General features: G+C 40.0%; 1 protein-coding gene across 5 annotated transcripts in view; it reads left to right on the top strand.

The window, feature by feature from the left end:
* mark4b (MAP/microtubule affinity-regulating kinase 4b) overlaps positions 1–17628 on the top strand; it is a 59475-nt gene that overhangs the window by 5204 nt on the left and 36643 nt on the right. The gene's annotated exons all lie outside the window — the stretch shown is intronic.

Here is a 17628-nt window from a genome sequence, read left to right as displayed (position 1 = left end):
ATCACCTCCACCCTGTCTGGCCCGCCCAGTTTCCACTTTAATAAAACCGCGACAGAAAGCTCAGTGGGCAGCTCAATATTGCAAAATCTGCTGTGTCAGGCTAGCCTGGTCCATCCTGCTGATAGCCTTCTGTGTCTGTGGCAGCGTGGGATTTTGGCAGACTGTGTTTGAGTTGTTCTTGATTCAATTTTTAGTGTTTGTAAATATTCTTGTAATTACTGTGAACCTCTCTAATGTCCTATGACATCAGTTGAGCAGCTGTGCAGAATATCCCCACCTCTGTCTCAAGGGCACCCAGCTCAAAGCAGCTTCTCTTTTTGGATGTGAAGGTCTAACAAAGACCACTTCCTCTTAGTGCAGCTAACAAAACACTGAATACTTCCTTTCCTGCTTTTTAAGGTTATTTAAAGTGTATGCTGTCACTGCCTCAGGCCCTGGATATCTTTTGTTTAGATAGGTGCAAATATTTCCAATACCAGTAGTGTCTCTCACTGAATTTTCCTGCATCCAGGGTTCTCAAAGTGCAGACCCGAGGCCGGTGGTGGCCCTTAGTAACAAGGAATGATAAAGCATACACAATGTTTCCCACATTTCACAGAGGGATTGTAGGTATTGGTAATAAATAATTATTGCAAACGTGTGGAAGATTTGGACTGCTGCACTACAACAATAAGAATGCAAGACCTTTAGAAGTGTAGCTAACAAACGACAGCTTTTAAACATGTAAACTTGAAGGGTTGCAGACGTGTATCAGTAGCTACTGATGAGAAACCTGCTTAGTGAAACAGCAACTGACATCCCAAGGAAGTTAATGTTAACAGCATCCATCCTCAGGACACTCAGACATAATAGACAAACTTTAGCCTAACTGACTCAGGATATATCAGAGGATCAGACTCATTCCAGTGAAAGGAGCTGAAATATATGATGCTGAAGTTGGTGGAGAATGATATACTGGAATCTAGGCAGTTTAAGACCTGAAGTTAGGCTCACAAACAGCATTCCTGTGAAGGTGTACAAATCTTCGAGCATTCAATGGGCGAATTAGACTTTACTTAGATGCAGTGCCTCTATGAATTGACAACAAGTGCATTATTAGCAGGACTGCAGCCAAAGATCATTTTGGTAGTCGGCTAATCTGCCAATTTTTCTTCGATTAGTCAACAATTATTTCAATAACTCTTATCTCCTCTTCCTGTGGGCAAACCTGTTCTAGGCTCCAGTGCCTCACCTCCCCAAGTCTACCCACCTGTGAATATCACCCTGTTCTCTCTCTCTCCCCACAGATTAGCTACTTAATGTTAGGTGGAAAAGGTTTGCTATAGTATTAATGTGTGTAAAAACTAAACAAACAAACTAGGAGACAGTGTAGCTATCTCTGTTTATTGGTTTACAATCGCATTTCACTCATTAGCTGCCAAAAAGAGATTTTTCTGCCAAAAACTGATTTCTAGTATTTGCCAAATATTAACTGCCCGTATTTAAACTGCTCTAAATAACGTTTTGGCCTATAATTTGTGAAACAAATGTCAAATGACCTATCAAGTCATCTTGAGCCACAAACAGCATTCCTATCAAAAGGTGGAAGCCCAAAAGTGACGTTTATATCCTTTATTTATCCAGTTAAAATGTCTCATTGACGTTAAAAAAAATATTTTTAAGAGTAATCTGACCAAGAGGATCGCAGAAATTGCAACAAATATAATAATAGGTTTAAAAAGATGTCTTATGTGGCCAAAAAGAACCGGATTGGTTTGAATGTAGGTACAATAACACATAAAGTCATAAGATACTTGGAAAACAGGTAATTTTTACATTTTATATATAATCACTTTGTAAATCATGTTCACCAAAGTCCTATTTACCAATATAAGTAAAGACATGACACATAAAAACATTGGAAATCAGTTTTAAGCAGATGATCATTTTTTGGCACAACAGCGGCGTTTTTAAATGCTTGTGCACTGCAGTAGTGCTGTCTCTGCTTTGCACTGTCTGTCCTGATGAACAGAATTAACTGTTTGGGATTTCCTTACCTGGATCATTGAGCATGCATCAAGATCTTCTTCTTCGTTGGTATTGAGTGCATTCTTGGCAGATGATAAGGGCGATAATGGCCACCATAGCTTCCTGCAGTATATTACAGTTACAAAAACACATTTATGTGGTATAGTATATGACGCATCGACAATAAAATTCTGCTTCCGCGTCATCGAGTATGTTGATGAATCGTTGTAGCCCTAATTTTTAGTAGCATTTTTTTTAATCCATCCAAGACAACACTGTTATTGATTCATAATTATGCAGTCCTCTTGCTCTTATTTTAAAAGAGGATGCTAAATTGAACTTGCTAGTGTCTCCAGTCTAGTCTTTCCCTGCTGGGTGGCTTGTAAGGATGTCGTTGCTCTGAGCTGTCTTTACTGTCCGATCCATTGCTCAGACAGATTTGAAGTCCATTGTCTTGGATTGCAGCTGCCGGCAGTAATCTGGAACCTGCACCATATAGAAAGATAGTACACTACACTAAGTTCACAGAGTACCACGATTGCAAGCAGCAGTCCAGGACCATGGACTTTGAGTCCATAGACTGGATAAGAAACTAACTGGAGAAGCAGCTGACTAGTGCTCCATCATTTATTGCCCCAGTTTATATATCATTTTATAGCATATTAAATTATCTAAGTACAGTCAGTGGGAAACACTGATGTAGCAATGTAGAACCAAGGGAGTGTTGCTTTTAAATGTCACTTCCTCTGTTCTTGCCATCTTAAAGTACTTTTGTGTCGAGACGTGTCTAGAAATACTTCCTTGCTAATGTTTAAAAATTAGAAGAAGATTAAAAATGATAAACCATTCTCTGAACAGAAGCATTTCAGACACTGTAAGGCAGCGGTCCCCAACCGTTTTTGGCGCCACGGACCGGTTTATGCCCGACAATATTTTCACTGACCGGCCTTTAAGGTGTCGCGGATAAATACAACAAAATAAAACTAGTACCGGTACCAAAAAAAGAAGATTTAATCATAACACACGTGAAAAAACCGAGTTAACGATAAAACGATAACAAAATAACGCTGAAAACCGATTTAAAAACCCTGAAAACCATACATTTCACATCTGAGCCTCAACTCTCGCGGCCCGGTACCAAACGACTCACGGACCAGTACCGGTCCGAGGCCCGGGGGTTGGGGACCGCTGCTGTAAGGGATCGACTGCTTGTGACAAATAAAGCATTCATTCATTAGGTCACTCTGGTTACGATAATTTATTGCACAACTCATTCTGGATTGTAGCAGTTAGGTGTTTATTGTTTATACCGCTTGCTGGAACGCTGAGGTACTTTTAGAGGTGGCAGAATCTTCTTTGACTTTTATGCAAACCTGTTGTAGCTGGTTTGGACATTTACACCACATCCAAATAATAAAAATTCAAAAACATTAAAGTTAGATCGAGGCTTGTGTTACAATAAAGATTAAGACTAAAGAAGCTCAGTCTTCACATTGAGGAGAATCTGTTTTGTCCACACTGTGAGATACCAAATAAAAGCGAGAGCCACTGGTGGATTCTTTCCCCTGTTTTTTAATAACTGCAAGAGTCATAAAACGATTTCTCCTGAAGCAGAGCAGTAAACTAATAATAGAGCCTGTTAAATGCTTGATGCAGTCTACTCTTGTCAAAAATGATCCTTGTAGAAATGCATATGTAGCATTAAAGCTGGTGAGAATTCAGCATTGCAGGGAATAAACCAGAATGATTGCTGTCCTTGCTCAAACACAAGCCTTTTGTCTTAGTAACCTCACCATGGCTACAACATGGGGTCCTGCACACCCCACCCCCACCTTCCCATTATTCCTCACCCTCTCCTGTCCATTTTAACACACACACACACACACACACACACACACACGTTCACTCGCCGACTTTGTGCCTTCAACTTACAGACCTTATCCCATTTTGATTTATAGCGACGTCCGTCCGGAAGCAAGTTTAGCCACTTGGCAGATATCTCGACAGTGCATCCTGGCAGCTGTTTTAAGGCCTTTATCTAAATGAATGGTCAGACATCAATAACTTATATTTCAGGCTTCACTGCATCTTCGCAGTCACCCGGGTTTGCTCGATTATAGAAAAAATCCCAGTCACAATTATTTTGATCAATACTGAAATCATAATTGACAGGATTACTTACAGACTCTGGAAGAATAGAAGAGTTATGGAAATTTCAAAAGTGGATTTCTTTGTTCTTTCATTACAATTTCATTAGAAAGAAAATGTTAACTGAACCTAACGTGCTGCAGCTTGGCAGGAGTTTCCTTGGAAATAAAACGGTCGCTCTACAAGAAAACAATAAGAACATATTTGACAACAAGCCAAAATTGTAATTGAAATTAAACGTTATCAGTTTGCACAGCCCTAGAATCATCATTCAAATCTGCTGAATGATGCTCGATTATTGTGCTTGGTGCACCTTCCTAGCAAAGTAACTACATGTCGACACAAATCAAAAACAGCTGCCTACAACTAGATCCGCTTGGTGTTAATATGCAGTGCAAACACAATATGTTGATTAGCACAAACATAATCACAGTTCAACACAAGGTAATTGGCAGTAAGTGTCTCTCACAAAGCTAATGCACAAGCTAGCGTTCTTCCAATATAGACATATGCCATTTTCCCATTTTCATCGCTCTGATAGTTTAGCTCCATCACCTCTGAAGTCTTTCTCCTTCCTGTGTTGTAGTAAAACTGTTGTTCAATATTTATTACCTCCAAGTCCAACAGGATTAGCCCTATTTCACTTGTGATTGCACCAGCGCACAAGTATAAACGCAAGCAGTGATGTTGCTCAGTAGGTGTAGGGGCTGCTGGGCTTTGATGCAGAACTCTAAACCCACCCAAGAACAGTTTCCAACACTGATTAATTAGAAATGTTGTTTGTGCTTCGGATCTTCACGTTGAATGCCAGATTTCATTACAGGGTAGTTACAGATGGTGGTAGAAAGACAAATAAAAGTAAATGGAAGTTTTGAATGCAGCACACATGTGGTTGAACATGTTGGTGCATGTATTTGTGTGTTCTGCATGTAAGACAGGAAAGTCTCACATGCAAAAGGCTCCGAGACCATCACAAATGCGCAGCGCATGATATTATCATGCTGTGGCTTCGTCTTCTGAGATCATCAACACCACATTGGCTTATCATTCAGTCACATCACACATGACACGACAGTCTGCACTTTCACGCCACGCTCTGCAATTTACATGTTCTTACTCTCTGTTCTCTGCTTTGCTCTCTTCTCTTGTTCAGTCCTGTCATTTCCTTTAACCTCCCCGTGTATATTTCTGACTCTGTCGCAAAAGTCACCGAAACCAGAACTAATACCTGACATGTCCTCCATCCTTTTCACCTTTATACCCCAAAGTTAAAAAAGTCCCTGCTGCTTTTTGTACTCTTTAACTGCTGTAAGTCCTTATAATTACTCTTCTGTATTTTATTGTCTTGTGCTTTTTTTTTAATCAGAAAATTGCTAGTTGTACAATACTTCAAACCTGAACAAACCAAACCAGAATATCCATAAGGGCAGGATTATGCTTCTCTGTAGGCTGTGAACATTTTAGTAAAGAATAACTGACAGAAGGTACGTCAACAGTTTGCAGTAGGCGACATGAATAGCAAATAATTTCTAGGGTCACCTTTCAGGACGAATGAATAAATTACATTTTGCTTTTTACTTCCACTCTTATTTTGTGTGCTATGGATAATTGAATTGTTTTCAAGGACGTTGTTAATATTTTACATCTCTTTGTAACTTACTGAGCTCAGTCTTGAGCTTATTGTGACAGTTTTACATCTTTAATCTAAGGGTACAAAAATAAAACGACGTGAAGCAAAAACGCACTGATATAGCACTTTTCCCCAGTCAGGCAATCATGCATGTATTTGACCAGTACAAAGAAGCCAGAACATGCAGGAGCAAGCTGCCAGGATTCAAATCCTTCTTGCTATAGGCTTGTATTTAAATGAAATAAGGAAATGACAAAGCTTTAAATTGAAAATTAATATTTTCACTAATATTTTTGTTAAACTTATATGAGGTGTTATTAAAACGTTCCAATAAATCAACGTGATCTGTTTTGAAGTTGCATCTGTGTCAGTGTTCATCTCCCTCTGTAGTTTCCTTGTTTCCACATGCGGGTGACTTAACCCAACCTGCTAAACCTGCATCTGCAAACGGCCTGTGAGAATTTTCATAGAATCTTAAATTTTTTATTTAATCACAGGATCTTTTCTCCTCTTTAACTTTGTTTTGCTGTGTATTTGTGTTTTTAGAAGAAAAGGTTTCGTGGGATTATCTCTTGAGTTTAGAATATTTTAAAATCTCAACAGCGAAAGGTAATTACAGGTGTAATAAACGGGTTTTAATAAACAATAAACAGGTTGCATTGCTCTTCTTAATGCTGAACTGTGGGAATGGGCACACTTTTTTGCTTGGGGCTAGTCATAAGGTTTTAATGTGTGTGAGAGAGAAGGAAGTCGTATAGAGGGTGTGGGTGAGTGCTTGTGTGCACATGCACAGCTGTGTTTTCTTACAAAAAGGCCAACATGTCTTTCAGTGCACGACTGCAGGGCACGGCGAGGCTTTTGTGTTTTCCTGGACAAGCAAAAAGATTCAAGTATTTGCTGTCCAGACATGTTACCCAAAAACTGGCACCCTCCTTTGATGCCCACGTTGGCATTCATTTCACCTAGAAACACTCCAGATACAGTCATAAACAGCCTTAGGCTTTAAATTATCTGGTCCGCCGAGGCCAGCCGAACCATGCATGATGGGTATGAAATTAAGCGGGCTGCTGTTAAATTGCTTGCCCAGTTTTATAGAAAAATGTGAAATAGTCATGAGAACTATTTGTTTGTGCTTATAGATATAAACTGTCATGTTGTTTTGTGACAGCACAACTCTGAAACTGAAATTTTTCAATAGGAGGTATATTTTGTGCACGTAGCACATATGTTGCCTAGATTCTTCAGCCAAGACGTGTCACTGAGGCTAACCGACCTTTAAAAGTCACGAAAAACTTTTTGTTTTTACCAAACCACAATCTTTTTCTAAACCTAATCAAGTTAATTCCCAACCAAAACGAGTCGTCTTTAATAGCCTGACCCTGACATAGTTGTTTTTATTGTCTGAGCCGCTTCCAACAGTAACATATTTGAAATTAATGACACTTTAAAAATAAATGAAAAACAAATGAAATGGAAAGATTTGTTATTCTTGTAGCACTTTGACTGAGGTTTCTTGTGTGAGCAGCAAAACCCCACGAAGCCTCCGCATGTGGACCTTTCTGCCCTTTAAAAGTGGAAGACATCATTAGTACACATGAAAATTCATGCCCAGAAATACAAATCTGCAGATGAAAGCTTGTGATTATAGCACAAGGTGCATTGAAACTCTGTACTGATCGCAGTGCCTTGCTGATGTTTACTTTTTTGTAACCTTGCCAACTGAATCCAACTTAAAGGCGTTTTGGATTACAGCTGCAACAGCGGACCCAAAAGGTCAGAGAAGCAGAACACTTGGAGGGAAGTTTCCAGCTCAGATCCCTGGAGACGTGATTGAGTTACCCTCTGTTTAGCCTTAACAGCTACAGCAATGTTGCCCATGAGCGGGTCACAGAGCCCCCAGTTTCCCTGGTTATATTTTACAGCGTACAGTAGTAAACAGTGAAACTGCAGAAGCATGAGTGTAAAGCAGGGCAGCATCAGGAAAAGAGCTTAAGAGCTTACTGGACCTTCCTGAAAATGGCTTGCTCAAGAGCCTCTCAGTGGCAGATTTTTAAGGAAAATTTAAGGATTTGCATTCCCTGCTCACATTACCGGCTTAGAGGCTAATGTCAATAGTATTTATCTGTTGTTTTTGAATTGCATTTTCTAAATTACTTTTCAAACACCCAGTGTGCCATTCAATGGGCCGTATGGTTCCTGTTGGTTTCATTTGAGCAATTTCTGAAGATTTTTTGGGGTTTCATTTGTGCCCATAGCTACTGTTAGAAATGTAAAATCAACAAAAGCTACCTATAGTCTGATAGAAATGTAGTTATTTAAAAAAATGCATTGAAGATCATCATTGAAAAGGTCTTAAATTAACGCTGAAATGGGGAGATAATAATTGGGATTAGCTTTATGATCATTCCAAAGAAGGGACGCTGTGTTAGATGCAGGTTAAAGAGCCTAAGCCAAAAATAATAAACACAGTGATTAAACTTTGCTGGCACCAAATCCAAAATTAACTGTCTTGGCATTTTGTCAACACAGATTGTTTTCTCTCCAGCAATTATGTAATTCTAGTTAAGTGGTTAGGCAACAAACGCTGAACAGGTGGCGTTTTCTGGAGATCAGGCTACCATGTGCAGAATGACACTTTTCACGGAGCCTATGCTAACTGCCAAACGCTCACAAAACGAGACAAGCAGATTTGCACAATTACAAAATCTGAACCAGGAGACAAGAAGAAAAGACACTCAGATATTCATAGTCAGAGCACACAGTCAGGCTGTTGTGTTCATTGTGTAGAGGGCCTCTTCGGCTGTCAGGTGTCGACTTACTGTCCTCAGTGTTTCTCCTCAGGCCTCAGCTGCTGCAGTTTAACCAAAAGCCCTTTTAGTTAACAGCCATCCAGTGTTTTTCAACCAGAAAGACCAGGTCGCTCTCCATGAGCTATAACTGCAGTTTTAGTGCTCGCTGGGAGGTCTCATCAAATTTGCAAAACTTGTGTGCCCCTTGAAAAAAATAATTTCATGCCCAATTTGGGTGTTCGAGAGGAGCCATAGAGCGAGCTGGATGTTTGGGAGTGAAGGTTCGTGTGATGTGTCATTCAGCTGCCTTCTTTGGCATCTTTTTCCCACGCCTGGTCAAATATCAGACCTAAAATATGAAACTCTGGTGGTTTCTACACAACTAACAACAGTTGGTCCTCATGTACTTAAGGCAAGGAGTCTGAGGCTATTCCCGATAGTTCTGGCCCTAAATTAGTGCTTCAGTTAAGAGAAGTGAGAAATATATCTGTCACATTTCTGGTGGTTTTTTTGGTGGAAGGCCAAAAACTCTGTGTGTGCTATGATGTCTTGTTTACAGATGAAACTCTGCTTACCAACTTTTTAAAGTTATTAAAAGCTGTATGTGATTATGATGGAATCACATGATTTGTGTGTGCATGTGATAATGTTTTAGTAACTAAAGTAAAATATTCAGCAGTCCAACATCTCTAGCTCATACCAAAAGTAGTTGGTTTTTTTTTTTTTTTAAATTGTGGTCAGTATAAACGCAGAGCCTGTGATGCAAGCTTTGTCACAATACTTCCTGTTCCTCTGTGTGTTTTTGTTTGAGCTAAGCTGACTTTTTTGCATTTATCATCTGGTTATAGACAGAGAGCTAGAAGTACATTGCAAGTGTTGTCAATAACTATAGTATGACTTCCCCTTGGCAGTGTGGTTAATAGCTTCCTGCAGCAGACCATAATCTCAAAGAACACTACTACTAACATTGACATCCATTATTTCACCCGCTTAGTCAGAGGGTCTGCAAAATTGTTGTCTGTGAAGCCAAACCAGCAATTACATTTAATTTAAGAGATGTTACCAAGCAGGTCATGTTTCTCTCCGATCAGTGTGCATGGTTTCGTGTTCTAGACAAATTGCTTTGGGCATGAGGAACAAACATAATTGTGAGAGGTTGTGTAGGTCTTGTAATTTTACATTAGGTAACAAAAAGGCCAGAAACAAAGACTGAGCTGTGGGAATGATGGAAAAGGGAGTGGGTAGAAGGTACTGAACAGAAATTAAGAGGTCAACTGTCAAATGATTAAGAGGACCTGACTCAAAAGTGTATGCTTATTTGACATAGACTGGTATGAATGTGGAAGTATGCCGCAAACTGTGAGTAAGACGGGCTGCTAGTTTCAGATTACAAGTTGTCTTGACTAATCCAGTAATGATCAGCATCATAAGTTTTATGTATGAAAGGAAGTAAATATTTCATACGATTTGCCTAGTTTTAGCAATTATCACTCCCACCACTGGTGGTGGTCAGAGGGCCCGGTGGCGCCAGTGTCCGGCAGCCTCGCCTCTGTCAGTGCGCCCCAGGGTGGCTGTGGCTACAATGTAGCTTGCCATCACCAGTGTGTGAATGTGTGTGTGAATGGGTGGATGACTGGATATGTAAAGCGCTTTGGGGTCCTTAGGGACTAGTAAAAGCGCTATATAAATACAGGCCATTTACCATTTTACCAGAGATAACACTCGATCGCACTCATCTCTGACATTACTGAAAAAAAGCCTGATGAGCCGCTAGCTCAGAAAATGAATTAAAAATTAAAACATTATTACAAAAATCTTTCAAATGGAAACTATTATTATGGTTTGACTTCTATTCTGACTTTCACCCTGTGTACTGAACCTTCCATTATTACATGTCCACAGTTTTTGCTTGAGTAATACTGAATACTGCCGTATACTTAAAACTAATCTTAGTAGTCAGTGTTTCCACTTGGGTGATTCCTTTGGTGAGGGTGGGGGGCTCCCCAGCTTTTCTATTTAGTACACAAAAAAACAGATGATACAAAAGTTTCTTCTGTTGCCACCTGGTAACATCTGGTTGCTATGGAAAAATGTGCATTCTCTGACCTGTTGGTGAGTGGTTGCTGGCTGTTGCTAGGTGAAATTGGTTGCAAAGAGGTTGCTGTACCATAAACCTGCTTGTGATTCCTGTGATCACTAGCAGATCGCTGCGGCTGTCGTTTGCGTGGAAGATGCCGACTTGTCTGAAAACACTTTTAGATTAATTAACACATGTTGGGAAGTTTTCAATGTATTTGCAGTAGGCTGTCATGAACCATGTGCTGTTTTCATCTCACCGTTGTACCTCCCTTACTGTGCATGCTCAATCCCTCAGTCCTACCACAAACTATGAGAGAAATGAATGAGATCATACATGACTGCAAAAAGCAGCAGAGAGACTGACACTGTGAGGACATGACTGAAATGGACAGTAAATTTTTTCCCAAAGGGAATTGTGCCTTTTCTTTGCATTTATTGATGTAAATTTATACAGTGATGCAGGGTTTAGAGAGAGAGGAGCTGAGGTCTAGCCAAGGAGTGACTCATCTCTTTAATCCGCTGCTGTTGATCCAAACAGAATAAATCTGACCCTTACTCAGCCTGTACTGATGATTACAGAGCAATGTGGCACATTTCCAGAGGCAAAAAGAAAGCGTGTGTGTACATTTGCAGTCCTGCCTTGTCCAGACAGAGGAATCCAGTTACATTTTGCATACTGTGGGGTCAGATGATGTCACACTGGAGGAAGGAGGCTGCATTTAACCCACAGTGTTGGGTAGTTGTCCTCTTAATATTTGTGCTGTCCGCTTCATGTAGGGGATGATATTTAAATGTCTTCTCTTAAAACCTCTCCGAGGTATTTCAGCCTAAGAGGGTAATGGATTTAACAAAAGGGGCATTGTGGTGCAGAAAACAGTAATTTATTCATATTCGGTTTGATTTTTTTTCAGCACAATTACTGCTTTTAGTGAAGACTTGGTCATCACAAGATGACTTTTTTTTTAAATGGGGTGTTTAATAACAGCCAGAGTAGCTGACACTTAACAGGGTAGTTAACATTGTCTTGATTTTTCAAATTAAGGTCAATTTAATGATGATTTTAAGCCTTAATAAGTGTTATAATCAGGGGTGCACATAAGTGGTCCGCAGGTGCGCATTCGCTGTCAAAATAAAAGATGCGCACCAGATAAGAAGTTGCAACGTGCGTTTGCGTACATATAAAAGGCACTGTTTTTGTCCGCTAGAGTGGGATTTTCATGGCACATTCTGCACCACATCTCTGTGCGTTCATCATTTGTTTGAAGCCAGCTCACCTCCTGCATCCACTTTTCCGAGAATACGTGCTTCTTTTGCGGTTCGGACTCCTTCTGACATTTCTTTGGAGGTGGAGGAACACCAAAGTAGTTGCTTAAAGGAGCTTGCTTCTTGACATCTTTAAGAGTTCTAACCAAATGTCTGTCCTCCTCCAGAAAAGCTTATGTACACGAACGCGCATTGCAACTTCTTATCTGGTGACAGCTAAGACAGCAAATGTGCACCTGCAGACCACTTATGTGCACCCCTGGCTATAATGTACTTGGCCTGACCCGAGGGCCCAAAGAACCAGTTTTAAGCGTGTAAAAATAAGAAAATGCAAATCTCAGTGGAATCAAATCAGGCTGCTCTGAGTGAGACTGCTAAATGCCTTGCTGTATTATTGTATTTTGATCATAAATCAGAAGGTTAACATTGGACTTGCCATAAAAGACAGAGAGGGAGAGGAGCAACACTGGTCTGACTCAAGTCTGGGCTAATGGTATTGGTAGGAATTTTAGTGACTGTGGCAGAAGCCAACCAATGTCTATCTGCTTCTTTGCTTTAGTCATCCGTGGATAATCTGAAACACAAAAAATGCTTTAGGGATGTTCTGTTTGAATATCAGTCATTTATGTTGTTTAAGGGGCAACATGTGGAAGCAATGCTTATTAGTCACAGCGTGAAATAGTTGTGGGTTATTTAGACTCCCTTTGAAATAAAGTCAATTCTTCTTTCCGCTCTCATTTATTCCAAAAATACACACATTTTAGTCCAGTTTGACCTTCATCTATTCATCATACTCTTCTCTCACACATTTCCTGCCACTCTTTATCATCTGTTTACTAGTACAGCAGAAAGTGTTACAAAATGATTCATGAAGAAATATCAACTCCAAAAGATTATTTCCTGCGATGAACACAACACGATGGTGGTGACACAGTATAAGTGCTGAAATGTTTGAGTAAGGACTGATAATTACGCTACATAAATACTGTCAGTATTAAGTTAATTAGAACAGAACTCTTGAGCTTTACAGCATAGCTTTGAGTGTTGTGAAATAGATGAGCCATTAGGAGATTTCTTTTGTATATTGATATAGACTTAATATATGCTTTTTATAAAATGGAGCTGGGTAGTCTTATCCATGATGAGGGTGTTTAACCCTAACTGGCAACCAACACTGAATGGACATCAGCTAAACGACAACATTTGCCTCGACTTTCTTTACTTTTATTCTTCCGGGCTTTAGTTTTACTAACTTTGCCATGTTGTTTTTATATTTGCGTATAAAATGGTTGTGTTGTTCCTTCTCCACTCTTCACCGTGCCTTTGCCACCAAGACTTGAGTCTTTCACGCACAGATATCTATGCCTCGTGAGACAAAAATGTTTAGGAGAGGATGTAAATGACTGTCTCTGCAAGTCCACGGTTAACCACCCTCTATGTATGTTGCAGTTTGCATCATTTTCTAGCTGATTTTAGCTCTTTGGTTGACACTCTTATTTATCACACTCTCATATGTCAACGTGTATGGTCCCTGAGATTGTCATCTGTTAGTGCAGTACTGTTATGAACGGCAATATCTTGGAGTTTTGGCTTTAAAGTACTGGTTCCTCTTTCGTTCTCAGAAATAGATGCAAGATGACTAATTCGATTTTCGCTCCTTTTTGTAAGCCACACAAAATGCTTCCTGCTTTTTCAAACAAATCCGATCACATTATGAGGGAAGTGAAGCTCCAGCAGCTGGTTGAGCTGAAGCTCCATTGCATCAGACAGCTTGTCTGTTATGGTCACTGGCATGGGTTTTTTTTTTTTTTTTCAGCTCTTTCTTCCTTTTGGGGCCTGCCAGGAAATGCTCGCTGAGTGTTGCAGCTCAACATGTGACACGTCTGCTGTCATCGCTGTGACATCTCTGTCTCCAGAACAGGATGTGATGCTGGTTAAGTTCATGCAACTTCCTGCTGCTTTTGACACACACTCCTGATGGATGAGTGAGATGTGACAGGTTTATACAGGGATCCTGAGCTCTTAGAGAGGAAGAGGAAGACTGTCTTGCGAGCGTGGACAAAGCTAATATCTTTAATGTGTACTCCCACTAGCAGTTAGACTTAAAGTGTAGATTGCCGGTTGCATGAGAGGAATGTAGAGCTGCCAGTCAACCTCAAATTATATGATCTGGGGCCAGTTTCACAATAATAGAGTTTACTATGGCTTAGATAAGGGAAATATACTTAAAATAGATGTGTAAATTCAGACCTTAAGACCTTAACTTTCTTAAGCAGGAGCACAATTAATAAGTAAATAAAGATACTTACATCAAAAATAATGGCACACTAAGTAGCTTCTGCAGAAATTGTTAGTCTAAAAAAAGGAAGAGGGACTAAGAAGCCTAAAAAATGCTGCTGAGATAGTGGGTAGTGTAACCCTCGTGTTGGTACTTTCTAATGGTCGAGTGGTTTATGTAGGCTAATTTTGATGTTGGGTGCAGCTGCTTGACTAATCATTTAACGCAGCTTAAAGCAGCTTATTTCAGTAAACACCATAAATTGGATTTGATAACAAAGTAGTGTTTGTTATGTGTTTATTATTCTTAGCAACACATGATGAGTCATGTTGGGGTTTTTTGGGGGGTGCTTCTTCTAAATGTAAGGATATAGTTAGCTTGGCTTAAAATAAGTCAATCTTTATTTTTAGTGGCCAGAAACCAGTGCTCCCCCAGTTGAATTCTCGTTGAAACAAATGATAGCATAAGGTCAGTGTAGACCACATGCTGTGACTCAGTTATCCACAGAGAAAAGCACTGCCTTGGACTAATGCATAGGAAAAGTCAAAACTGTCTCGGTGAAACTAGCACCTGGTCGGCTACATTCAAAACAACCTATTGGAATAAAGTCATTGTGGGACTTTCCTATCACTGCAATAAGTATGTATTTCCCTAAACTGGTTTGTTTCTTTGTTTCCCTTTAAATACCTTTAAGTTTTTCCCTCCTACATAGTTTACAGCTGAACATGCTTTAACCTCTCGGGCAGGACAGGGAATCTAACATATCCAACTCACTGTTACTGACAGCAATTTCTCTTTCCTTTTTTAGCATAAGATAAGAATCCTTCTTATCTCTTTGTTTTTTTTCTGTTATGTTATGGAGATGACGTGTCTGCAGTCATGTGTAATAGAGCCAGTGACGTACCAGTCTGAGGCCGAGAGCCTCTGGAGCAGAAGAGGAAGCTGTAGTGTAGGTCACTGTGTCTGTGACGATGGCTGAAGGTTACACCATTCCTCTGCTGGGCATAAGGTCACACATCCTGTCTTTACTTAGTACCTCCCTACCCAACACACACACTCAGAGCAAAAGTAAGTCCAAGACACCTCCCTCAGGGTGTGGTCCATTGTGTGGAAGCACATTTGTATTCGTCATAGTGGGTGTCTTGACGTAGTGTTGCCTGCCTCGCCTTTACATTCCTCCAGTTTAATTTAAAACTAATATAACAGACCACAGAAAAATCACATTTTAATTCTGCCTTTGCAACAATGAGCTGAGTCTTTTGAGTTATTTATGAGTCCCGCTACAACATATAAGCAATAATCCCTATAACAACAACAACAAAAGTTTAATTTACAGAAGAGAAACAGCATCCAGAGAAATGATAAACTAGAAAAGATGACAGGCATGTTCCACGGAGTATAAAAGAGGAAAATGTTCCTCAGGCAGATTAGGCCCATATTGAGAGTAGATGAGATTCATGAGTTTCCATTCATCGATTCATATCCATTTTGTTTGGCTCTACTCCCACACAGATCAGTGCAGATGGAAGATAACTCCTGTGCTGTACAATAGCCAAGCCAGACATGCAAACGTGTATGCCACCGCAATGCCACCACATACCTGAGCGAAAACTTACCTCTTATTGCAAACTAAAAGTGGTTTCCTGTGATTTGTAGCTCATATCTCTGTAGTTTTTCACAGAAAAAGACGGGACCAGAATGCTGCAGATCTGCTTAGAAAAACCAGTTAAATGTGTTAGTGTTAAATCATTTTTTGCTCTTGGTTTAAGAACAGATCTTTGTCTGCTTTGTTGACACCTGATCATGATCATCATCCTTCAGGCATGTCACGCCATCATAAAGATCTGAAAATGTTGAGAAACTGCACAAGAGGCTGTAGTTTTATTTTATCTTATTAATTATAAGATAAAAATTATTCTGTTATAGCAGCCAGCTTATATTAAACTAACACAAAATCTAATAAGAAAACATCAGCCAAAAGCAAATAGCTCCACAAAATCAAATTACTCTATACAATAAAATGGCTACATGAAGTAAATTAGAGAGTAAAGCAGAAAACTGCAAACACCAGATCATATTAAAGTGTCAGAACAGAGAGTGTAAAGTGTAATGAGCACTGCAGGTTTGGAATAAAACCATTAAGGTGCTCGGACATACATGTGGTGTTGCCTGATGTGGGGAAAATGTCCTGCACCTGTGTATATAAGCTGATTATAGACGTGGATGACTATGCATAAAGTGTAGAAATTTCTTTAAACAACTTTTGGCAACTTTTCAAGCTAAAAGTCGGCGTCAGATCTTTCGGCATCATGTCAGGCCCTTTGGCAGCTACGCTCACACCTTCAGCGCATTGTTGTTTAATTGACATCAAGCTGTCATTCGTGTAAGCCACACATGAATTTATAGGAAAAAGCTGGCATGCTTCCTTTGTTGAGTCATTGACAGGAGCTTTGCCTGTCAACAGTGTGTTCCTCTGTAAGATGATGTCAAAGGAATTATTCAGAAAGTAACAAAGAACATTTCAGCTTGTTTTTTCTTCATAGAGACTAAAGTGTAAACTGTAAAATGAGAGACTAACAAAACACCAGAATCTCACTCAAGGAAACTGAAGCACAAACTTCTTTGGTGGTCTTTAAGAGTCAACAAGCTGTATTGTCGGATAATTTAATTAAAAACGCTTCAAGAGGCACCAACAGTACACAGTGGAGCAGTCCACTTTAGTGACTAATTTTACACCTTAGCAGCATCCAAGTGGAGTGAGTTCTGAAAATAGCTTCCCACTATGCAGCTGTTATCAGCAGGGTTCAACGCTTTTTTGAACCAGACCATAAATGTGCTTTTAATGGTTCAAAGTTGGGAATTTTAATACTGGGATCTGGGGATACCCTAAGGAGTTACCCTAAGGATCATTAGAGGAAGTGGTGTTTTTGGTACTTTATCATTTTTCAGCTCCGGAGTATGCATACTGGACAGAAGCAAAATCTGATTTTGTAATAAGGATAAACATTGTATTGGTTTAACCTCGCATACGTTCTTGCTACGATTTAACGATGCAGAACATGGACACCAAATCTCAGTGCTTTCAGTCTACAAGGACAAGGTGCAGCTTGTTTGCTGAATGTGCAAATCATTTAGCAACAACCACCACACACACACACACACACACACACACACACACACACACACACACACACACACACACACACACACACACACACACACACACACACACGGAGCCCTTCATCCATCTTCTATATCAAATGTCACCTTACACCCATACTGGAGGGGGAGGGTGGAGGCATTAATCGCCCCACTCCCCACCCTATGATATCTTTGCTGCTGCAGTCTACCAGCAATATAGACTCCATCACATCTTGCTCAAGCACACACACATGCACGGGCCTGCTTGTGAATGAAACTGCGTGGTAATCAGC

This window comes from Rhamphochromis sp. 'chilingali' (genome assembly GCF_963969265.1).
Source record: "Rhamphochromis sp. 'chilingali' genome assembly, chromosome: 8".
NCBI classification, from domain to species: domain Eukaryota; kingdom Metazoa; phylum Chordata; class Actinopteri; order Cichliformes; family Cichlidae; genus Rhamphochromis; species Rhamphochromis sp. 'chilingali'.
Note: the sequence above shows the minus strand (reverse complement) of the source record. Positions and strands in the feature narration are given on the sequence as shown.